Genomic DNA, 15137 nt, shown 5'->3' on the forward strand with positions numbered 1-15137 from the left:
TTGAGATATATAACAAATGATGAGACATGCATTTTGCTGTTGAAAAGGTACGCTCAGGTGACAGTGCTCACGTTTATACGATATAAACGAACTCGAGTGCCATACGCAGTTCGCCTTTGCAATAGAGGTGGCTGATCAGACTGACACTTTTAGAAGCAACGGGTGCAAGTTAATTGGCTTGCTCATGTTCGGAACAGAGCAAAAACTTTGTCACAATTACTGCGCTGTTATCCTGACAGCAGGTGTTCTATTCATTCTCCAATCCATCGAAAATTTCTCACGAAATCTCAAAATTCTGGCGGATTTTGTATCGCTTTCCACATTAAGACGAAGCCATAAAAAAAGAAAATTGGGCTTCATATATTTCTACATTATCGTTCTCTGCAAAGGGGAATTACCCTACATAGTAACTCAGCGTGGAAATGTTTGGGCTGCTGAGTTCGAGGGCACTGGTTCGATTCCCAGACATGACGGCCACACCTTAGATGGCGGCTATATGCAAAAAACACCGTGTGCTTACATTTAGGCACACGTTATCGAAACTCGGGTGGTGAAAGTCGGTCATAACGGCGTGCCTCGTAACCGCATCGGAGCTGTTACATGTTAAACACCATTATTTACTATTGAAGGGGTCTTGAAAAAATTTAGAGAAGACAAGCGTTATAGCACTTGAATGCGGCTCAAGTTTTAATGTTACAGCTGGTTAGACGATTCAGATATACGCAATACTGTATGCGAGTTACGACTGTAGGTGTGTCCGTGGGTCAATCTGATAAAGCCTGAGCAGAGAAGCACAAGGAGCATCTACTCAAAGTTGATGGGCCGTTTACGCGTTTAGCAGGAAGTAGCGAAGGCCTGCGTTTTGTCAAGAACGTCTTAGCATAGGCGGAGAGGAGGCGGAAAACGGTAACGCCGGCCACCAAGGCGCGCTCCCTAAACGACCAATATTTAAGATTTCCCTTCGATCTCAAAGGACCTTTTTATGCCCCCAGCTACTTTTCTTGCTCTTATAACTCGCCGAAAGGTGGCATAGCTACGTCTCTGGGAATTTTACATCCTCATTTTTTGCGAGTTTGTGTTTCTTGCCTCCAATATATATTTCTCGTTTCTTTTTGCTCCCTTTGTCTCGTAGGTAATACAGAAAGCCCGTCCGTGGAGTCCTTTCGGGCGCTGTCAAATATTTGCTTGCGCCAGCGAATGGTGATGTGCGGTCGAACGCTGAATAGCACGTTTGGTTCTTTCGTTTACGACGCAAGTACGGCAAGTACACGCGACGTGGAAATACGAATTCTGCGTGACAACAACAAAAAGAGCGTTCTGCTGGGGATGCTACGCATTGCTAATATGCACCACTTTGCCGTATATCTGATAATCTCGTAACAGTTTTATATCAAGGTTCTCTTTGAAACTTTTAAATTAGAAGTAGTAGTCGTCTAAATCTATAGAGATATACTGTTCACAAAGCTAGAAAGGTGGTCTCGTATGGATAACTTCGATGTATATGTACAGGGTCGACCACATCTAAGCTGAACACCTCATTAGTATTCAAGACCTCATTGAAGCTGTTGTTTAATACATAATTCGGAAAATCATTACTCTGTTTGTCGACACCATGATTAGACGTTCTGTAACGGGCATTGAACTCGTGAAGTATAAGAAACGTTCTAGTTTTACCGGTTTGAATACTAATGAGGTGTTCAGCTTAGATGTGGTCGACCCTGTACCTTGTTTTAACGAAGCGTCGTGCTTTGATCGAAAAAAAAAGATATGACAATTTGGAAAAAGAAGCATATCATAATATCGTAGAAGATGGCCGCACATCGAACATTGGAATCAAAACATTTATGTGCTACACATAGATAATCCTTGAACAGCAGAAGGCAGCGAAGCCAACGTTTCGACAAGAGGTCTTGTCTTCAAAGTCTCAAGGCTGCAACTGTACCTTAGCGCGTGTATGTGCATGCTCAACACCTTCAAGACTGTAAGGCAGAAGGACTGTCCGAGATCCGGGTGCTGACGTCACTAACTGGAGGTGCCGGCGGCGGGAATCCGGTTTCCCCCTTTCCCGGTGGCGTGTTTGAGTGGGTCGCGTAGGGGAACAACTCAAACGCGGATGGATACAACGTGACACGTGACACAGGTCGTCATTTAGAAATTAGCAACATATCTCTGAATAAAACACAAATCGCGGAAGAAAGGTGCAGTAGTCATATGACAGTTATGTTTGAAATAAATATCACAATCTCATGAGAAAAAGAACTGAAGAAAAGGAACTGAAAACCATGTGCTACGAATACACGACCTCTTTTTTTTACGCAGTAAATTCAGTTGGTTTATATTGTCCCCATAGCAATATAATGCAATGGTGGGTCTAAACTTCAAAAAACTTTTTCTTCATTAAAACAAAAACTGCTTTTAAACTTTCTGTGGACAAAGTATTTATGATTCTCAGTCTTATGCGCTTTTCTGCCTATTTTTTCTTGGGCCACCTTATGGTGCTACAGACGTCTCGACATAGGCCTATGTAGCGCTTTTGCCAAGTTCAGGATTTTATTTTAGAGTCTGTGCGCTGCACACAGGCAAACCAAAAACTTTAGGAGATAGTACATTTTATGGATAGTTCTATGAGAATAATTTATGCATTTGGTCTGTAGTCGTCTTTTGTGAAAAAATTCCCGAAAACGCTACAATTTACTCAATTTTACCAACGCCATAAGGAGTGAAAAATATAAAGCTACTGTAAGCAACTCTCCTATAATAAAATCGCGATGCTGTAAAAACACAAGTAAGTAAGTTTTGAACGAATGCGTGAAACAATCGATTTATAGTGAATTTATCTCGTACCATGCAGTTTTCCACCATGTCCAGAAGTTCAAATGGCGCTCACGTGCGTGAAAAATTTTTGCCGCTCAAAATATTGTGGGAAAATACTGTGGAACTGATGTCTATACGTGAGTAATTTTCTCAGATTTTTTTAGACAAATGGATTTTTCTCTAGCGCCCCGGCTGGGACAGCTGGCGTGGAATGACCCTATATTAAGTCTATACATAACAAGTGCATTGTGAGTCTGACGACGAGCATGAGTGCCGAATATCAGTCCTGATTACTTTCTTCTGAGTGTATGGCTGCAAAGTCCACTTTTTTTTTGGCTCCACTGAAAAGTAGCTGCTGAGGCCTAGTATAGAGTTCAGTATTTCTTAATAAAATTTTCTGTCATGCCAATGTTCTGCTGCGCGTTTCTTTTTTCATGGACTCACGTTTTTTTGTGCTGAAACCATGGAGCTTTCGTCTGTTCCTCCATGTTTTGTTCCTACATACTTATTTATGCACTCATCGCGTGCACAACTGGATAGATGCGTCGATGAAAGTGCTGGTTATCACTCCGTTCCTCTTGCATCTGTCTATCACCTTATCGCCATTGTGCACTCGTTTAATTAGAGCTTGCAAACTACATCGTGCTGAACTCGGAAATTAAATCTGAATGACTTGTCCGCTCTTGTCTTTAAGCTTCACGTGACATCATCGCTTTCGAAAGAGGATGCTTTGTGGGTTAAATACATCTGCCGTTTCTAATTAGCGTTCTGAGTGCTGAAAGTCAGAGAAGAGTGCATTGTGAAGCGCAGCAGCTTGCAGCAAAATCTAGACTGAAAACAATTGTACAAAGCAATAATTTAGTGGCCGTGGCCAGATCATTTAGCGTACCTTCATAATGAGATAACTGAGGGCTCTCTAAGGCGGGGTGAGATGCTTGCGCGCTGAACTGCCGTAGCCATGCCAATCTGCAGCTCTCGGCGAATTTAGCGTACGGTTGTCGATGGCTTGAACTTCACGTGATGCCTGGTAGTTTTATTTTGGTTTGTGAGGAGAATGTTACCGGCACTCAGAGGTTGTGTGAAGGGCTGCTCTCCTGGTGTATTTAAATTGAGCAATTGTTGTATGGTATGTGTGCGCCCACTCCGTTATTTCTGCGGAAGAAGCATGCCTTGCCTACGCTGTTGTCCTCATAAAAGCCTCTCTTGAGTGCATGATATTTGTGATGACTTTCTAAAAGGGTCAGGAGGAGCTAATAGTATAAACAGAACAACCTGGGAACACCACTAGTGAAACGTATTCGCCCCATCAACGGTGCTGCCTTCAACAGAGGGCAAGTCCTTGGAATCCAATAGTCTTATCTCTTACTCAAGCTAATGTGTCCCGAGCTGAACTTTCCACAAGCAACATCGGCTACAGCTGCAGTAGTGAAGAGCATTAACCCACCGGTATTAAGGCGAAAGCCTTTAGTGTATCATACTCGCGTCCGTCCGTGCCCTGGAACGGTGCCAGCTGTGGACTCTCCCCCTCATACTCTCACAGCAATCACGATGACACAGCGGCGCATAGCAACAGTTACGTCACCACAGCTATGGCCTCTCACCCTTACACTATCTCAGCAATCACGTGATGGCACAGCGGCGAGCGTGGCAACACTCCTTCGTCAGACGTCTCGTTGCAGAAGTCAAGTTAGTCGGATGGCTCCCAAGAGCCCGATGATGCTCCCAAGCGGGGCGGTGACATAGTCAGTAGAATGGCCACAGGTTCTCGCCAAACCCACTTTGGAATTTACAAAGTGTCCTTCAGTTTTGTGACTACTGGCTCCGTAAAATTGTGCAAGTCTTCCGAGGGCTTTATTTACAAGCACCTAGTGTGGTCGTAAGCGTTTTCCTTTTTTTGTTGATTTCACAGATAGAAGTAACTGATGTTAATGAGTATTCCTTATCACGCGTAAAAAAGTACGCCAGAAAAATTGAAAGCAATCGATCTTAATAACTGGCTTGAAAGTGTCGACTCATAACTCTCAGCGCTCCCGCTAACGGAGATCATGCGCGCATTTTTGACCATCAGATGTCACGAAAAGTAATATGCGTGGCTACCATGGACGTACAAAGTCCAGCTCCATGCTTCCTTTTCTAGCTCGACAGCGCTTCAGCATTCTCATCACTAAACGATGAAATACACATATGCTGGAGAACGCGTCATATAGAAAGAAGGCTGTCCTAACTCTCGATTTCATCTGCCTCCCAAAAAAATATGTTCCGCCTTGATGAACGAATATTCGCACCTTAATTGTTTCCATAATCATTCATCTCGGAGATCACCACAAGCGGTGTTCCACAGGGCTTGATAATGTGGCCGATCAAAGAAGGAAGCGTGGGGGACCGAGATCAGACAAAAATTGTGGAAAAGGTTTTCGGAGGCGAATTACCGCACTCTCTTCTTGACCAAGAGCAATGTGTAAACTTTTGCACGTGGTGATTCCGCAATGCAAGCTAATTGCAAAATCAATATAAACGCGATTTTCATCGAGTCACCCACCGTCACGGCAGTCGGCGAAATGGCGCAAAAGAGGAAAAAAAGCATAAAGAACATCACCTTTGTACAAAAAAAGAATGTGAGGGGAATGGGTGCTTTAGGTTTAGCGTCAGCCAGAATAAAGTGCTCAATTCACGAAAATTTCCATTTGCAAGTGACTTTGCCATTGGCAGGTCACTGACCAATAATCTGCCTAGAATTCGAAATGGCTTAGTCTTTTTTCTTGCGTCTGGTTAATTCTGATGTCAGCGCTCTTTGTGAATACGGGCCAAGATTGTTGTCAAGTGCAGAGCGAATTTGACTCTACTACCTGTCTGTAGTTCATGCTAGAGCATTGTCTTGGCCGCCCACATGAGAAAAGCCTCACAAGGTGCAGAAACTTTCGGTTAGGTTGGCTTAGTCTGGGTAGGTTCGGGCTACCTTAGGTGAGGTTGTCTTAAGGTAAATTAGGGTAAGTTAGGTCTGGTTAGGTTAGCTTTACTTATGTTAGGCTATGTTAACTTAGATGATGGGGGTGGTACCACGGTGACGCCACAGGCGGGAAGAATTATGGTTTGATCTAGTTGGTACTGGTTCGTAACTGTGTAACTGTTCTTTTGTGCTGTGTGTCCTCGTTCGAAATCATTCACGCAGGTGATGGTTCTCAAGAAACGAAGCAGCGAAAGAAGCACTGCGAGAAAGTTGTCATTATCCTGTACGTGTGTGTTACCAAGATCACAGTGTATTGCCGACTCCTCGAATCGAAAGGAAGATTAGACAGCTTGCAACAAAAGCTTACAGATTAAAAACATGTACTGCAAGTGAAACAGGACACTAAGCTATGCCCGTCGCAAAAACAGCATGATGTAGCAGCACAAATGCGGTCGCACCACCCTGTTGAATGAAGCAGCGGTCGTTCTCCAACAAGAGTTGTACCCGTTGGGTTCTGCCAACACCTCTGATATTTGCGTCTTGTAAGACTCCGCCTTCTCACTGTTTCTTGAGTTGAGAAGACAGCGAGTAATAAATTGACAAAGTATTGCAGCGCTCGTGTATGATATATCTTTATAATCTCTGAAATGTGATAAAAGTTTGCGATGCTCAAAGTTTAACACATATTCGAAGTCTTTTTTTTTCTTCAGTTAGCTCAGTAATCCCTATGACTCTGTAGCTGAGCGTCAAGTTTTGGATCCAGTTTTGTTACGTCACGGTAGTCTTCCGGCGGGGGATGTGTGCGGAACCAATCATGCAATATATCTCAGGCATAGTCACGAGGTGGCGAAAATAAGTAGGTCAAACGGCAGTGTCTCTTGTGGCCTCCAACTAAATAGTTTGTGTTGGTCACACTCTGTCGACAGAATAAGAAAGAAATCAGCTGCATAGAACATTTGGGATTTGCAGAGAGAGATAGAATAAAATATTTATTAGTCGCATATTATTATTTGCTTCTGTGGTCGACCTCCGAGTGCAGAAGGCCGTTGGCTTTTGCCGCCGTCTGGGCATGGTTCACCAGAGCTTGTTGCTTTTCTGGGTGCGAGTTGGACAGGGCCTCCTCCCACTCGTCCATAGTCGGGTTATGTTTGGTCAATATTTTCGGATTCGATTGGTACGCCAGGACTGTGTGGTAGAACGTGGCCGTCTGACGGCAGAGTTTGCAATGCGAATTTTACGCCGTAAAATCTATTTTGGGCAAGACTTCAGGATTCAGAATGAAGAATGTTTGTAATAGTAACCGTACGACCTCAGTTGTATTATTTAATTTGGGATCGGGTGGGGGTAGAGTGCGTCTACTAAGGCAAATGTATTTCAGAACGTCGGAGTGGTAAAGATGGTGCTGGAGGTTGTACTGGTCAGCGAGGAGCTGCGTTCTGTAGGATGGAGGCATGAGCAAACTTATTGCCTTGAACTCCCACGTTCATTGGTACCCACAGCAACTACTTTTACTGGACCTCTTGACTATTGGCCGCAGCCCGTTAAATAAGAAATAGTGCTCTATTGAAAGCGACGAGCGCGAAGGAAAAAGTTACTCTGTCATGGGGGACGACCGTTATTGCACCGGCGAAAAACCCAGTGCGGTGCCACACGGAAGCTTTATTAAGGATTGAGCCTGTCTCGTTCGACAAACACTGCTTCGCAGGAGCCATTTCTCCGTCCCTCCCATATTCCTTGTCTGTCCACTATAGAAAGAGATCACTGGAGGCTGGCTTCATAGCGCCGTCATCATGAACGTTCTTCGGAAGGAAGGACACTATGAGGATATAAGGAACGAAACCATGCGAGCTCATCTCATGGAGAGCTGAAACAGAGCGCCCACAGGAGGAACCAATCCAACGTCGCCAGTCTGCACGCGAGCACGATCAACTGGCCTGAAAGACAACAACCTTATCCATGAAGGGACAGAAGAGTGTGAGACGGCGGAGCGCGTATCATGGATATGAGATGCTGAGAGGTCTGTGGGAATCGTGACCCTCTCCTCTGCGAGTGCTTTTTTTTTCGCTGCTACACTGGTCACTACAACGTGCGAGTAAAGGAAGATGACCAATCTCTACCTATATTTACCTCACCTCAAAACGTTAATGTGCTGTTTCTGAAATAAACCTCCGCTCTCGTTTTGTCTGCGGTTAGAGAACCCGGGTTTTTCGCCTATCCTTTTTACTTCTGTCCACTTCACATGAGATGGAACTCCTTTTTCTGGCTGTTATAAGCGGAGCTTAAGCTTTTCGTAGCACCGGGTAGTGCGAACAGAAATTATCATCATCATTAACCAGCACGTACTCGCTTCCTCCTCTTCAACTTCTGCTTCGCTCCCACAAAACGTGGGCCGATTTGTCCGGTGTCTGACGAAATGACTATGATGGACGAGTCTGTTACGTGATTAAAAATCACGTAACATCAGGTAACAACTAGTTACACGTACAAACACGTAACACGGACTACAAACACGTAACATCACATTACAACTAGCCACGGGACTACAACCACGTAGTATCACGTTACAACTAGCCACGGTAGGAAAAATCACGTATCAAGCAACTAGTTCCTTGACTAAAAATCACATAACATCTAGTCACGTGGCTAAAACCAATGCAACATTACATAACAACTATTCACGTGACTAAAATCACGTAACATCACGTTAGAACTAGTCACGTGACTAAACTCACACATCAGCTAACAGCTAGTCATATGGCATGTTCGTGCCAGAAACCACGTAACTAGTCACGTGACCAAATTCACGTAACATCACGTAATATCTAGTCACATGCCATGTTCCCTCCAGAAACCACGTAACAGCTAGTCGTGACTGAAATCAGATACCATCACGTTAGAACTAGCCACGTGGCTGAAATGTAACACCACGTAGCAACCAGTCACGAGACTGAAATAACGTAACAGTTACGTAACAACTAGAAACGTTACTAAAAATTAAGGCAGCTTTGCGCTAGGGGTGCCAAGCCTGAAGAAAGTGCGGAGCTGGGCAGCCTTCTTTGTTTCTCTTCGGTTCTTTCTTTCATCAGCTCTTTCTTTCTTTTTCTGTATATTTATATTTATTTCTTCCTCTTTCTCTATTTATTCCTCTTTCTTGCTGTTTCTATTTTTAAATGCGAAGCATTTCTTAGCGAACCTCTGGCACTTTGAGCGTTTCTATCTACGTATCTATCTATCTATCTATCTATCTATCTATCTATCTATCTATCTATCTAGCCGCCTACGTCTGGGTGCTCTCATGATGGCCTCCTTAATTTGGTGTAGACCAAAATTTGCATGGGAGGGTAAGAGGAATTGACGAATATGACTGCCGGGTCATGACATGAATAACGTTAAAACCTTGTCGCGTACGTCGTCAAACCTTTTCCACTAGACAATTGTGGCACATACCCGTTTACCACGGGCCGCTGTCTACGGGTATGCGCCACAGGTGATCGACAGTTTATATCTACCCAGGAACGGCGAGACAGACAGACATAGAACTTTATTGGGTCCTGAGAAACGCTACTCTTAGAGCAACGCTGCGGGCCGCTCCCACGTGGGGACGGGGAGGCCTAGCCTCACCGCCGCATCATGGGCTCTCTGGACAGCCCGTAGTTGTGGTAAAAACTCTGAACTTCGTAAGGCAGAGTCCCAATCCTGTTCTGTGAGCCGACTTAGGCCCCGTAACGAGGGGCACCGCCAGAGAACAGACATTGTTAACTTAAATGCTAGAGCATTAGGGAAAACCAACATCGACAGCGTTGACTGAACCAATGGAAAGAATGAAAATTAGGATCCCAGTTGGAATCGAACCCAAGCATTCTGCGTGGCAATCAGGTATTCTACCACTGAGCCACGCCAGGTCTATGAACTGGTTTGGAAAAACAGCCTACGCAGGTGCAATATCGGTGCAACGTCAATTGTGGTTGTGGTGCTGGCTATCTAATTTTACAAAAAAGCAATAAACACTACATGATATCCCTACGATGTGTACTTCTACGATACAGGCGTCATATGAGATTAACGTCTGTGGTTCCAGTGTTGGCTCCGCTTTTGTAGCAGTCTAATAAACATTACGTTTGTATTCCTATGATTCAGCGAGCTATATTGAAGCATTGCTCGACCCCGAATGAATAATTTAACGAAAGTTACATGTGATATCCACATCACCGCACCGTAAAGTAACTTCGTCCACCAGAACGACGTAGTGTCCTCTTAATTTCTTACGAGGCTGCGCGATGGCCTCATGCTGACCGAGGATGATGCCAGATTGATTGACAGCCGCTTTGTAGACTAGGCTACGTAGGCCACATACGCCCAGGTAGTGTACGAATACTGGTGCACCTACTGTTCTCATCACTGATCGCGGTGCAGCATTTACTGCGGAGTTATCGAAACAGGTCGCCAAGCTAACGCACACCAACCACCGGAAGACCACAGCCTATCATCCCCAAACCAACGGTTTGACGGAGCGATTAAACAGAACACAGTCTGACATGCTGTATATGTACGTGGATGTGGAGCACAAAACGTGGGATCAAATTTTGCCGTATGTGACGTTTGCTTATAATACAGCTGTGCAGGCCACCGAGCTTACACCATTCGAGCTTGTTTACGGACGTCGCGTCACAACACCGTTAGACGCCAATACGACAATACGCCAATACGCAAATATGACTATACGACAAACACCATCCACTGATGTTGGTTTATGTAGCACTATCCAGGCCTACCAGCCTCGACGGCCTATACCTCACCAACGCAAAGGGTGGCTTCAGGTTCCGGCATGTCGCCGGCTCTGTCGACAGACAATTTGTCAACGAAATGATCGAGGCATCCACGAATTCCAACAGCCCTACTATACTACATTCTTCACTACACATGGACTCCTCGTCACCACGATCACGACCGGATCCTATAACAAGTCATGAGCAGCTGCTGGTACTCACTGATCACGGTGATGATGCCCTTGTTCAAGAACTGTCAAGAACTTCTCGCACACATGCGCACGGGTTCGTGAAACGTGCGTGCATTCTCGGGACACGTATAAGCACTACATATAAGCTTACCGCTTCTGGTGTTGGCAGTACCCACGTTGCCATTGGCAGCGTTACCGAACCGTAAACAACTGGTTATATAACACAAATGCGGCTCTTCAACATACATATATGTGTGCGTATAAAATATATACAAATCTCTAGCGTCATTTTGTAACGTGTCGCTCACTAAAAAAATTACGCCACAGTCACATACCCGCCGCATGCTTCGCATAACATCGACTCCCACGGTACGTGGGATCTGCCGACTTTTTCTTTCTAGTTTTCCTTTTATTTCTCTCTCTCTATTTCTCGCTTGCTCCCTCTTTTTTTTTCTATTTTTATACGTAGTTTTGCCTGCGTGACGCCAAGCGACAACAGCGTACGACAGCTCGGGCAGAGATCGTATATACCACGTTAGAGAACGAAAACTGCGCCTTTGACTGTAGTACGAAAATAAGGTTAGCGGTGGCGTACTGACCTGCAATCGCGCGATGCGATATGGCGCTGCAAGTACTATCATCATCAATCGACAAACGCATTTTTGCTGCTGGTTCACGCTACTGCGATTCGCTGCCTGTGTTTTTTTACAGCGAAAGCTGTTATGAGATCATTTCACCGGCCGTTTTTGGCGCCGTAGTTGTCCGCCGCCGCCGCCGTCGCCGCCGCCGCCGCTGCCGCCGCCGCCGCCGCCGCCGCCGGTGTCCGTAACCAGTATCGATCGAAATAAGAAAAAAAACGAAATAAGAAAAAATTCCAGGATGGAATGAGGTTCGAACCTCGGCCCTCTGCGTGGGAGCCCAGTATTCAACCTCTGAGCCATTCCGGTGCTTGAAACTGCTTGGCAAAAAGGTCCTATACAGGCTTCATGTCGGGAAGGAACCACATTAGCATATGCAATATAGCGTGGTAGAAGAGTAAAATAAGCACCAAGCGTCGCACAACGCGAATTCTGCAACCAGGCGTCACACAATGCGAATTGAGCAACGAGTAGGTTGTGAAATGCTTCCAACCCATTGCAAAGATATCTACCATAATTCTTCGTCATCAACAAACAAAGTGCGCATAATGCCTTACATGCGTTTAGCAGGTTCCACGGATCTCCGTAAAATGACGAAAAATGGCAGAGTGCCTGCTGCCCTACTTCTCAAAAATTAGAATGATTTAGAGCGTAGTGGGTTCCTCGCAAGTGCACTTGTATTGGTTGCCAAGGAAGCCTATAAGCGCAGATCCATTTCCTCGGGGTCTCAGTAAAATTACAATGCTTTATAGCGTAGTGGGTTCCTCGCAAGTGCACTTGGATTGGTTGCCAAAGAAGCCCATGAGCGCATGGTCCATTTCCTCGGGGTCTCAGTAAAGTTCTGCGCCCCCGCCCCCGTCTCGCTCCCACGTCAACGTATGTTATACAGCATGACGGGAGAGGGAAATAGCGAGCGGGCGTCACCCAATGCAAATTACATAACTGGTGGGCCGTTTAAAGCTTCCAACCCATTACAAAGAGCTGAGCCATAACTCTTCATCGTCATCAGTCGTCGCGTCAACAAAGTGCACATAATGCCTTACAGACGTGTAGCTGGTGCCTCGCTTCTCCGCAGAATGATGTATAATGGCTTAGTAGGTGCTTCCCAACTTCACAAAAATTGTGATTTATGGCGTAGTGGGTACCTTTCTAGTCTACTTGTATTGTAGCCCCAAGAGAGCTTACAACGGGCTCTAGAAACGCCGCTCTTCCAGCTTTCGCTGTGACTGTGCTGCGGTTTCAGCGCAGGCCTGGCGTTTTTTTTCCTTTTCTTTTATTTTCTTGCTTTTATGTCGTTGCCAAACCACAACTCGCGTGTGTAGTTATCGCCAGGTCATCAAACCGGCATCGACTGGCGAAAACAGCGTCAGTCAAGTAAAGTTTGCATCGCTTATTGTGAGTGCCCAAGCTGCTACACTCAGGTCCAAATCACAGTCTTTGACTTTCACAGTGATGCATTCCTTCTCTAGTTCGTCCTCTGAGCATAGTTTGGCGCGCAAGCGGATCCCATGCGCAGCCGAAGCGGCACTTGTGTAATGTGAGCGCCCGCAGCAAGGAGCGGCCGCTGCTGCGGGTTTGTCAAGCGGCTGATCGCAAGACAAAGCTTCCTGAAACATGACACCTGGCTGTGCACCTGTTGTTGTGGAGCAGCTGCCTCGTGATTATGTCGCTTACAATGATTTTGAACAACTTATATCCGATGTTCAGCACATAACGAACCGCGCGACTGCTAGGCTGACTTGGTCACATGTGACGCATTATAACTTGTTAGCAACCAAAATAACGCAACGTTTTCTTATGCAGAATGGTAGATGACGTCCATGACTTCAATCAGAGGGATTTAAAAAATTTAAAATGGTCCTTTTGAGAAAACTATTTTCAAACTTCGGCGTATTTGGTAAATTACTTGCATTTCAGCCAAATTATAGAGCAAAACGGAGCGCTATAAAACCACGGAAATGATTTTAGAAGACAGCGCAAAGACCAAATTTAAGCAAAACTGCGATTCGGCCTAGTTGGAACAAGTTCATTTTGAAATACTTGCGCAGGCACACAAGGACAAAGAAGAGAGACACACACACCTGTGTTTGCGCCTGTGTGTGTCTCTCTTCTTTGTCCTTGTGTGCCTGCGCAAGTATTTCAAAATGACCAAATTTAATACGTACCGATTTTCATTATCGTCACTTTAACTCGTTTGTAGCAATAAATTCATGAAATACAGGTATTTTGTGCAATTTGCCGTGATTGTGATTGTTTTGTTTCTTAGAACGTGCTTCGACAGGTAAGGGAAATAATAGACGTACAGGAAAAGAGAGTAATAACATTATTGAGTAGTGTGTCATTACAAGGTGTGTGGGATGTGTTACGCTGAATGAGTACGCTGAAAAAGCTATTATTCACTGATTAAGGTAAAGTGTTCCAATATCGAGAAATGTATGCATGACATTTCAGGAGAAGCGTATCCGTCAGGGTGCAGTGCTCTCAGTAAATACGCGTATTTCAATATGTACACAAGAGCAACCAATTTCTCGTTAACGTTAACATTTTTCTCCTCGTTTTCTTTTGTTCTGGTATAGAGGATCACACTCAATTTCGCTCCCGGAAGTTTGCTTTCGTGCGATGAACTCCTCAAATATTTGTCTTCGTTTGACGGGGCCTCCAGGCGAGGCGCAGCTGTGTAATTGTTCTTCAACGGATGAAGACAAGCGAAAGAAACCATCTAACAAAGTAAATGACGGCACATCATGAAAAATACACCATCTCCCGCTAAAGGGTACCATGAGGCGATGCGAAGCCGGAGCACTTGCACGATCGTATTCCGTTGGCGTTCGTTGGGCATGCAACCGACCACGCGTCGTGGAACGCGAAGAGGGACGCTACGCGCATCGTATCTTCCATCTAGCCTGGCCGTTAATTCTCACAGGGCGAGCGGGGAACGCGGTCGCCAGGCGGGCGAGAGGGGGGCAGCGTAGGAGAGGAGGGAGAAGGGGAGGGGATGCGCATGCGCTCGAGCTCATCGCGGCTTGCGCAGGAGAGAATTTCGGCATGTCTAGCCCGCGTTTCAGAGGAAGAGTGGAAAGGGGGAGGGTAGAGGGGAGAGGGAAAGTGGAGAGGGTGATTGGAGAGGAGGTGTGTGGAGAGGGTATGCGCATGCGCAGTAAGGGTGGTCACGCCGTACACCACCACCACCTCCACCACCACCGGATTGAGCTCCGCCTTAAGATACTTCTCATCTAAAAGGTCAAGCGCGCAGACACTGACGCAAGAGAAGTGGACCAGAGAACACACACTCGTGTGCGTGCCTGCACACCTTAGCTTCTTTCATGATGAATCCCTACAAACTACCTCATATTTTTATTATTTCTCGGTAGGCACAATATCGGTAAAACGCGGCCTATATATCTTGCGCAATGCTTCTAGGAGAAAACACGGAAAGGCTGGAAACACGGAAACACCGGAATTAAAACACGATGAAGTTATCATGGCCAGAGACAAAGACACAAAAATTACTGAATGCGTTCATCCGGAGGCACAGTAACACAAATGTCTTCCGGACTCTGTCGTACGCCCGTCACTCCTATTCTCCCAATTTCTGGACCGTGTTTCTCTCTCGCTCCCTCTCGTTCTCTTTTCCGCACTCACTCGATCTTTGTTCTGTTGATGAAGCAATAACGCCAGGCCTCGGAAACTGAGCGCCAGTTTCGGTTTCAAGGAAGATGCGCGCTCGTAGCGGTTGCCGGGCATCTTAAGATCTCGTTGAACGAAGTGGGGTTGGTGTGGA

This window comes from Rhipicephalus sanguineus, chromosome 5 (genome assembly GCF_013339695.2).
Source record: "Rhipicephalus sanguineus isolate Rsan-2018 chromosome 5, BIME_Rsan_1.4, whole genome shotgun sequence".
Taxonomy (NCBI): Eukaryota; Metazoa; Arthropoda; class Arachnida; order Ixodida; family Ixodidae; genus Rhipicephalus; species Rhipicephalus sanguineus.